This window comes from Theropithecus gelada, chromosome 10 (assembly GCF_003255815.1).
Source record: "Theropithecus gelada isolate Dixy chromosome 10, Tgel_1.0, whole genome shotgun sequence".
NCBI lineage: Eukaryota > Metazoa > Chordata > Mammalia > Primates > Cercopithecidae > Theropithecus > Theropithecus gelada.
The window spans coordinates 58,803,857-58,812,274 of NC_037678.1; positions in this window are offsets into that span (position 1 = coordinate 58,803,857).

Below are 8,418 nucleotides of genomic sequence, written 5' to 3' on the forward strand. Positions count from 1 at the left end.
TGGTAATGGGCTTGGCTCCTTTCCCTTCCTGCTTCACCCCACTAGTCCCCTACCTGGCTGTCCTGGGATCACCTTTCAAATAAACTACATGCTCTGGGATCCTTGTCTTTGGGTCTCTGCTTTTGAGCAACCAAAAGTAAGATAACCTGTATTCCTTATCTCCCCTCCCTCAAATCTCCAACTCCCACCCCCTCCCACTCTCAGCTGTTGACCTTGCTTTTTATTTTGAAAAAGAAAGAGAAACAATCAGAAGAGAACTTCCCATGCCCCCACCCCTAATCTGTCAATCTTCTCTCCTGTTACTGACCAATGTCTAAGGGGGTGCCTTAGGGGGCAGGTCTGAAAGGGGCATCAGAGTTAGGCAATTGAAAAAGGAGAGGCCACTGGGTCAGAGAAACAGCATAGGCAAAGCCTTCTGGCACCCTTGGCCCAGAGCAGGCCTGTACACCGGTGACGAGAAGCAGAAGTGACAAGAGGAGGCCAGGCTTCCCCGACCACCTGCAGCCTGGCCCAGCCTCTTTTGTTGGCTGCCTGGGAGGGGAAGTCCTTTGTTGGGCAGGGTGCTGACACTAGCCCCAGTCCCTCACCCTGCCACCCCTCTATCAACATTGCAGGAGATACCTGAATCTGGTCTTTCAGTTACAACCACGATTGTATTAATAATAATAAATAAAATTATTATCAAATAATTAGCTTTTCTTCAGCACTTACTATGAGTTTGGCATATTAGTCTGCTCAGGCTGCCATAAGAGAATACCACAGATTAGGTGGCTTAAACAATATAAATTTATTTCTGTCCTGTAGGCTGAAAGTCCAAGATTAGGAGTCAGCAGGGCTGGTGTCTGGTGAGGCCTCACTTCCTAGCTTGCAGATGGCCACTTTCTTGCTGTGTCCTCACGTGGCCTTTCCTCTGTGCACACAAGAAAGAGAGGGAAAGGTCATAGGGGGAAGATCTATCTCAGTTGTCTCTTCTGTTCTTACAAGGACATCAATCCTATCTGATTAGCCCCACCCCCACTTCCCTCATGACCTCGTTTAACCCTATGTATCAGTCTGTTCTCACTCTGCTAATAAAGACATACCCGAGGCTGGGTAATTTACAAAGGGAAGAGGTTTAATTGACTCAGTTCCAAATGGCTGGGGAGGTCTCACAATCATGGCGGAAGGTTAATGAGGAGCAAAGTCATGTCTCACATGGTGGCCTGCAAGAGAGCCTGTGCAGGGGAATTCCCATTTATAAAACCATCAGATCTCACGAGACTTATTTACTACTATGAGAACAGTATGAGAAACACCACCCCCATGATTCAATTATCTCCAACTGGTCCCACCCTTGACAATTATTACAATTCAAGGTGAGATTTTGGTGGGGACACAACTAAATCATATCACCCTAATTACGTCCTTAAAGGCCCTATCTCCAAATACAGTCAAATTGAGGGTTAGGGCCTCAACATATGAATCTGGGGTGGGGGTGAGGGAGACACAATTTTGTCTATAATTACATGGTTCTTTGTGTTTCACGTGTATTAACTTTTTTTCATATTCATGTCAGTGTCATAAGGTGGGCATTACTATTAACATAATTTTTTAAACGAAGAAATGTGGCACCAAAAAGCTTAGTATATTGCTGAAAATCACACAGCTAGTGAGGGTGGTGGGAGGATTTGAATCCAGGCACTCTGGCTTCAGAGCCTGTGCTCTTACCCACCCCTCCATTCCAGGCCAGGCAGCCCTGAGCTCAGATGGCAGAGCCGAGGCAATAGTCACAGACCCCACGGTAAACTGGCCGTGGAATCATAACCACAGGCTTGTTCCTCTCAGTTAATCTTCACAGCAGTTTGAGGAGTTGAGTGTTCATTGTGCCCACTTTATACATGAAGAAACTGAGGCTCTGAGAGTTAAGTAAGATGGCACAGGACTCAGACCAGGCCACACGTCACCCTGACTCTCTGCCCAGTTAAAATTAAGTGAATGAGTGATGGAATGAATGGATGAATGTAGGACATTCCCTGCCCACTCAGTCTGATGTGGGAGTGGCAGAGGCTGTGCGTGGATGGGCCATGAGCTGTGAAAACCTACTTGCTTTAAGACAAGAGACCAAGCCGGGCGCAGTGGCTCACGCCTGTAATCCCCGCACTTTAGGAGGCCAAGGCAGGAGGATCACCTGAGGTCAGGAGTTCAAGACCAGCCCGACCAACATGGCGAAACCCTGTTTCTACTAAAAATACAAAAATTAGCCAGGCTTGGTGGTGCATGGCTGTAATCCCAGCTACTCGGGAGGCTGAGGCAGGAGAATCACTTGAACCTGAGAGGCGGAGGTGGCAGTGAGCCAAGATTGTACCATTCCACTCCAGCCTGGGCAACAAGAGCAAAACTCTTGTCAAATAAATAAATAAATAAACAGACAAGAGATGGAGTCAGGGTTTGAGGCTCTGAGACACTGAGGAGAGGCTCAGGGCAGAGGTGACTATGTGGGGCTGGGCACACAGGTTCTCTAACAGTTGAGGGTCAATCAGAGGAGGAGCAGCTTCTCCACTGCTGACTCAGTCGCCTCCAAAACAGAGCAGGATCCTGGGTCACACAGGATGAGCTTTGGAATCATGGGGATCAGGGTTTCCTGCCTCTGTGTGTGAATTTGGCCAAACCACTTACCCTCTCTAAATTTCATCTTCCTCCTCTGTAAAATGGAGGTGACAGTTGCCAGCCCTAAGGCTGCTGTGAGGACAAAGTCAAGGGGCAGACGTGCAGTCACCTGGCAGGTGGCATGTGTCCTCCCCATTGGTGGCTGCTGTTGTCCAGTGGCCAGGCCAGGGTGGCAAGGCCCTAGTGGGTTCAGAGTGGGAGCCAGGCAGTGCCAGGACTGTGCCCCATGGCAGGCAGGATAAGCCACGGGCAAGTCCAGAGCAACTCTCTCCCCCAGTCAGGGTCTCAGTTTCTCCATGTGTAACACATAGCCCCACATCTCTTCCAAAGCTGACCTTCAGGAACTCAGTATTCACTGACACGTCCGGCAAAGGGAAAGTCGTGAGCCTCCCTGACCATAGGATCACCAAGAGGAGCCACAGAGAGGGGACATGGTCCGCCCAGTGTCCACCCACTACAGGTCAAGACCACACTGAACCACGATCATCTGATTCCCAGATCCGGCTCTCAACACCGGGGCCCCAAGTGGAGGAAAGCATGCCGGATTTAGAATCAGCACACAGTGGGCCAGTCCTGGATCTGCCACCTACATCCATGGACTTTGGACAAGTCACTTCCTCCATTTCCTTATCCGTAAAATGGGAAGAATAACTCTTACCTCTTTTAGAAGAAAATGTAGAAATGTTATTGGAGTAGGGAAGGATTTCTTAATTCACAAAAAGCATAAACCACAGAGAAAAATTTGACTACATTAAAACTTAAAATTTCTGTGACCAAAAAGCACTAAAACCAAAATTAAGAGAGAGGCCACAGGCTTGGAAAAAAAATTTACAATACATATAACTGAGAAGGGATTAATATCTATAATACATAAAGAATGTTTACAATCCAATTTAAAAAGCAAACAGAAAAAGAGATAAAAATATCCACAAGCATTCACAGAAGAAACTCTAAAGTCCAATAAATTTATAAATACATGCTCAGCTTCACTGTTGACCAGGGAAATGCAAATTAACGCAACTAAAAGACTATTTCATAAACATCAGAGTGGAGGAAAAAAATCTAACCAAATGTTGCAGAGGAGGTGGGAAAGACAGGAACTTTTAGGAAGAGAGTGTTGATACTCTTACCTGGGAGAGCAATTTGGCAATATCTAGCAAAGCTGGAGATGTTCATGCCCTAGGGCCTTATAAGCCAACAATTAGACTTTCAGATAAATATCCTGAAAGAGTAATTCCTATTCGTGGGCTCAGGATTTGCAGTGCAGCACTGATGTTATTGGGAAGAGAAAGAGAACAGCCTAAATGCCTATCAGTAGGGGATTGGGTTAGTAAATTTTAAAACCTTACACTAGAATACTAATTTAAGGCAAATGAACTAGATCTACTTGTAAAAAGGTAAATAAATCTTAAAAGCACATGTCAAGTTACAGTAAGTTGCGAAAGGACACATACACTATTATTGTGCACAAATGTCAAAAGCCCACCTAACAAAGCTGTATATTCTTTGTGATCATACACAGTGCAGTAAGTTTTTAAACCTGAGTAAGACATGTCCCTTTAAAACACGGGTAGTGACAGCAGTTATCTATGGGCATTGGGATAAGGAACGCTCTGACTGTACTGATAATGTTTCATTTATTTAAAAGAGTTTTTATTTAATTTTCTTTCTTTCTCAGAGTGGGGATGAAGGGAGGAAGAGAGAGAGAGAGAGAAATGAGGACAAATCACGGCAAATGTAGCAACACAGTAACATCTGCTAAACCTCAGTGGTAGATTTGTAAGCATTATTTCATTATATTAATCTCTGTACATTTCTGGATGGTTGTAATATTTCTGAATTTTAAATAAAAATTGTTGGAGTGATAGAAATGTTCTATGTTTTTATTGTGGTGATAGTTCTATGAATGTGGACATCTGTCAAAGCTCATTGAATTGGACACTTGAAATGAGTGCATTTTATTTCATTTTATTTTTTTGAGACAGAGGCTCGCTCTGTTGCCCAGGCTGGAGTACAGTGGCATGATCTTGGCTCACTGCAGCCTCTGCCTCCCGGGTTCAAGCAATTCTCCTGCCTCAGTCACCTGAGTAGGTGGGATTACAGGCATGCGCCACCACACCCAATTAATTATTATTATTATTATTATTTTGTGTGTGTATTTTTAGTGGAGATAGGTTTCACCATGCTGGCACTGGTCTCAAACTCCTGACCTCAGGTGATCCACCCACCTCACCTTCCCAAAGTGCTGGGACTACAGGCATGAGCCACCATGCCCGGCCTTGTGCATTTTATCATACATGAATTATGCCCCAATAAAGTCGATTCTAAAAGAGGAAACAATTAAATGTTGGCTGGTCACTGCTCAGCATCTCCAGTGGCATCTAGTTCCAGATGGAAGTAGAGGGAGGGAGGGAGGGAGAGACGTCACAGGCTCTGCTTCAGTCTTGAGGGTCTGTCCCCCAAACTGAGGCCTTTGGGCTACCCAAGACCTCATGGCAAACAGGATACCCTTTGCTTTGGGTTCAAGAGTAGGCTGAGCTCTCCTCACAGTTTGCTGAGTCTAATTTTAGAGCTTTGGAGGGTGGAGGAAGAGCTGGCTCTGCTTCTGCAATGAGTTCATCATGTTTCTTGGCACCTCAAAGTTCTCTCCATTTAATTTTTCAAAAGTACCAACAAGTCAGGAAAGAAGCGTGCCCTGAAATTGCTGTTTGGTGAACGTGACATTTGTAGCCCAGCGACAGAAGCTGGAGGAGCTGTTGTCTTTGCAACTCACAACCTCATCTCACAGCCCGGACTCCCAAACGATACACACACTTGTGGGGAGAGTAAGTTGCTTGGGTGAAAAAATTCGGCTGAACAGGCTCTCAATGAGGCAAGGAAGGAAAGAGGAAGGGAGAGAGGACAGGCACACTGGCTAACACATACCAAACGCTTACTACATGCCAGGCCCACTGTCATTTCTTCCTCAAAACACATATTACTACCCCCGTTTTAGAGACGAGGAAACAAGCTCAGAAAGGGAATGTGTTATCTTGCCAAGAGCACAAAACTAAGAAGTAGCAAGGTTGGATCTGACCCAATCTAGTTGGTGTCAAATTCCTTGCCTATAGCAAGGAGAAGGAGCTCAGTAAATGTTTCTTCCTTTTTATCTTTGTCCCTCCCTTTTCTTCCTTCCTGAGGAAACTGAGGCCCAGAGAGGTTAAAGGATGTGTTAAAAGTTATCAAGCTGTCTTGGGGACAGAACCAGGACTGACCAGGGTAACTGATTGGATGGCGAAGTTGAGGAAGATGGAAGAATCCAAAATGAGTCAGGGGTTCCTGCCATGCACAGAGAGGAGAAGCCTTCACAAGAAAGAGGCTGTTGGTGGGGAAGTGAAGGGAGGGTGTTAGATTGGAGGTATCTTTGGAGTAACCAATAAAGATGTCCTGAGACAACCAGGTTTCTGGCTATAAACTCGTGGAGACAGAGGTAGGCTAGGAAGATGGGGACCCCTCTAAACATGAGCCTCACTGTGATGAGACTTTCTTCTCAGAGCCTAGAAGGACCCCTCAACTCAAAAAGGAGTAAGGATTTCAGACTGCCTGACAGCCATGGGGTAAAGAGGGCATCACAGAAGACAGTATACAAACTAAAGAAGCACACTTGGCAGTCGCGGTGACTCACACCTATGATCCCAATGCTTTGGGAGGCTTAGGCAGGAGGACCCCTTGAGGCCAGGAGTTCAAGAGCAGCCTGGGCAACATAGCAAGATTGTGTCTCCAAAAAATTTAAAAATCAGCCAGGTGCAGTGGCACGCACCTGTAGTCCTAGCTACTCCGGGGGCTAAGCAGAAGGGTCACTTGAACTTCAACCAGGAGTTCAAGGCTGCAGCGAGCTAAGATTGTGCCACTGTACTCCAGCAACAGAGCAAGAGGAAGGAAGGAGGGAAGGAAGGAAGGAAGGAAGGAAGGAAGGAAGGGAGGGAGGGAGGGAGGGAGGGAGGGAGGGAGGAAGGGAGGGAAGAAGGAAGGAAGGAAGGAAGGAAGGAAGGAAGGAAGGAAGGAAGGAAGGAAGGAAGGAAGGAAGGAAGGAAGGAAGGAAGGAAAGAAGAAGGGAAGATATTGATATTCAAGATAGTGATCCTTAACAGCAAGAAAAAGTTAACGTTCGTGCCTTGCTGCCAATAAGGCAAGATGTCTAATTCTACTTTATATTGATTTCCATTCAATATCAAACCAAAATTGTGCTTAAGGTAGTAAGTTTTAGTTTCTAAGAATGTTCACCTGGAGGAATCTCCTTCAGGGAGAGACTGTATGGGAAGAAATATCTCACAACAATTTTTTCATTTGTTAACAATAGAACACTTTTTAAAAATGTAACCTTACCCAGAGGTGGACTATATAAAGCACAAGCCTGGTCTTTCTGTTTCCACCTCCACAGTTCCTAGTGTTCCTTGGAACACAGTTTGAAAACCACTAAGGTGGCCAGGTGCGGTGGCTCATGCCTGTAATCCCAGCACTTTGGGAGCCTGAGGCAGGTGGATCACCTGAGGTCAGGAGATCAAGACCGGCCTGGCTAACATGGTGAAACCCCATCTCTACTAAAAATACAAAAATTAGCCAAGCATGGTAGCAGGCGCCTGTAGTCCCAGCTACACGGGAGGCTGAGGCAGGAGAATCGCTTGAACCAGGGAGGCAGAGGTTGCAGTGAGCCGAGATCATGTCACAGCACTCCAGCCTGGGTGACAGAGCAAGACTCTGTCTCAAAAAAAAAAAAAAGAAAAGAAAAGAAAAGGAAAGGAAACCACTGCACTTACCTAACAAGGCTATTTTACAGATGGGCAAACTGAGGAAAGGAAGAAAGAAGGAACTTTCCCAAGAAAGGAAGAAAGAAAGAAAGAAAGAAAGGAACTTTCCCAAGACCACCCAGCAATATAGCAAAGCCCATGCTGAAGCTGTGGTCTGGAGTCAGTTCCCAGACTTGGATTTCATGAAATCTGAAACCTTAAAGGTAAGAAGAGTATATTTTCGTTCCCAGCAGAGAGAGATGAAGCCCAGAGATGTTGAGTAACTTGTTCTGGTCACACAGCCACGACAAGAATCACAGTGTTTTTTCCTCTGCACAACCTGAAGAAAGTGATCCAACCCACAGTGGAACAGAAAAAGGACGCAGGCTGAAAATCCCAACCCAAGGGTGAGCCAGCACTTCTGTCATATTTCTATTTCCAACAGAGAAGAACCCCACATTTATATATAGTTGAACTTATAACCACACCTGCTTTAAATGATGGTGAGTTTTTGACTTAAGAGTGAGCTAGTAAAAATAATAATAAAAATTTAAAACCCTGGGTAGTTGCTCCAGTGAAGTTCAATTAAACATGCCCTTAGGTAGAGTAGATACAGTGAGCGATGGCTTGTAGAATCCAATTTCTCTGACTAACACACTCGCCAGCATAGAGCAAGGAGGTTATTATTTCATTTGTTGAAAAGGAGTGCAGTGTAGTGGAAAAGACACAAAATTTAGAGTTGAACAGATCTAATCCACATCAACTCACTGCTATGGATGAGTGAAAGTCACTAGAAAATGGGCATAAAAATCCCTAGCTCAATAGGCTGCCAGAGGATTAAATGAGGTAATGCAAGGAAAGGGTGGTATGAAAATGTGCCGCAAAGAGTAATTACAGCTACTTTTGAGATATGGAATTGAATAACTCAATTATTTTGTGAGGTTTTCTCTAAAATTATCTGAAACATCTGAGGAAAGATGGTAAAGTAAATGCAGGCTCGCTCAAT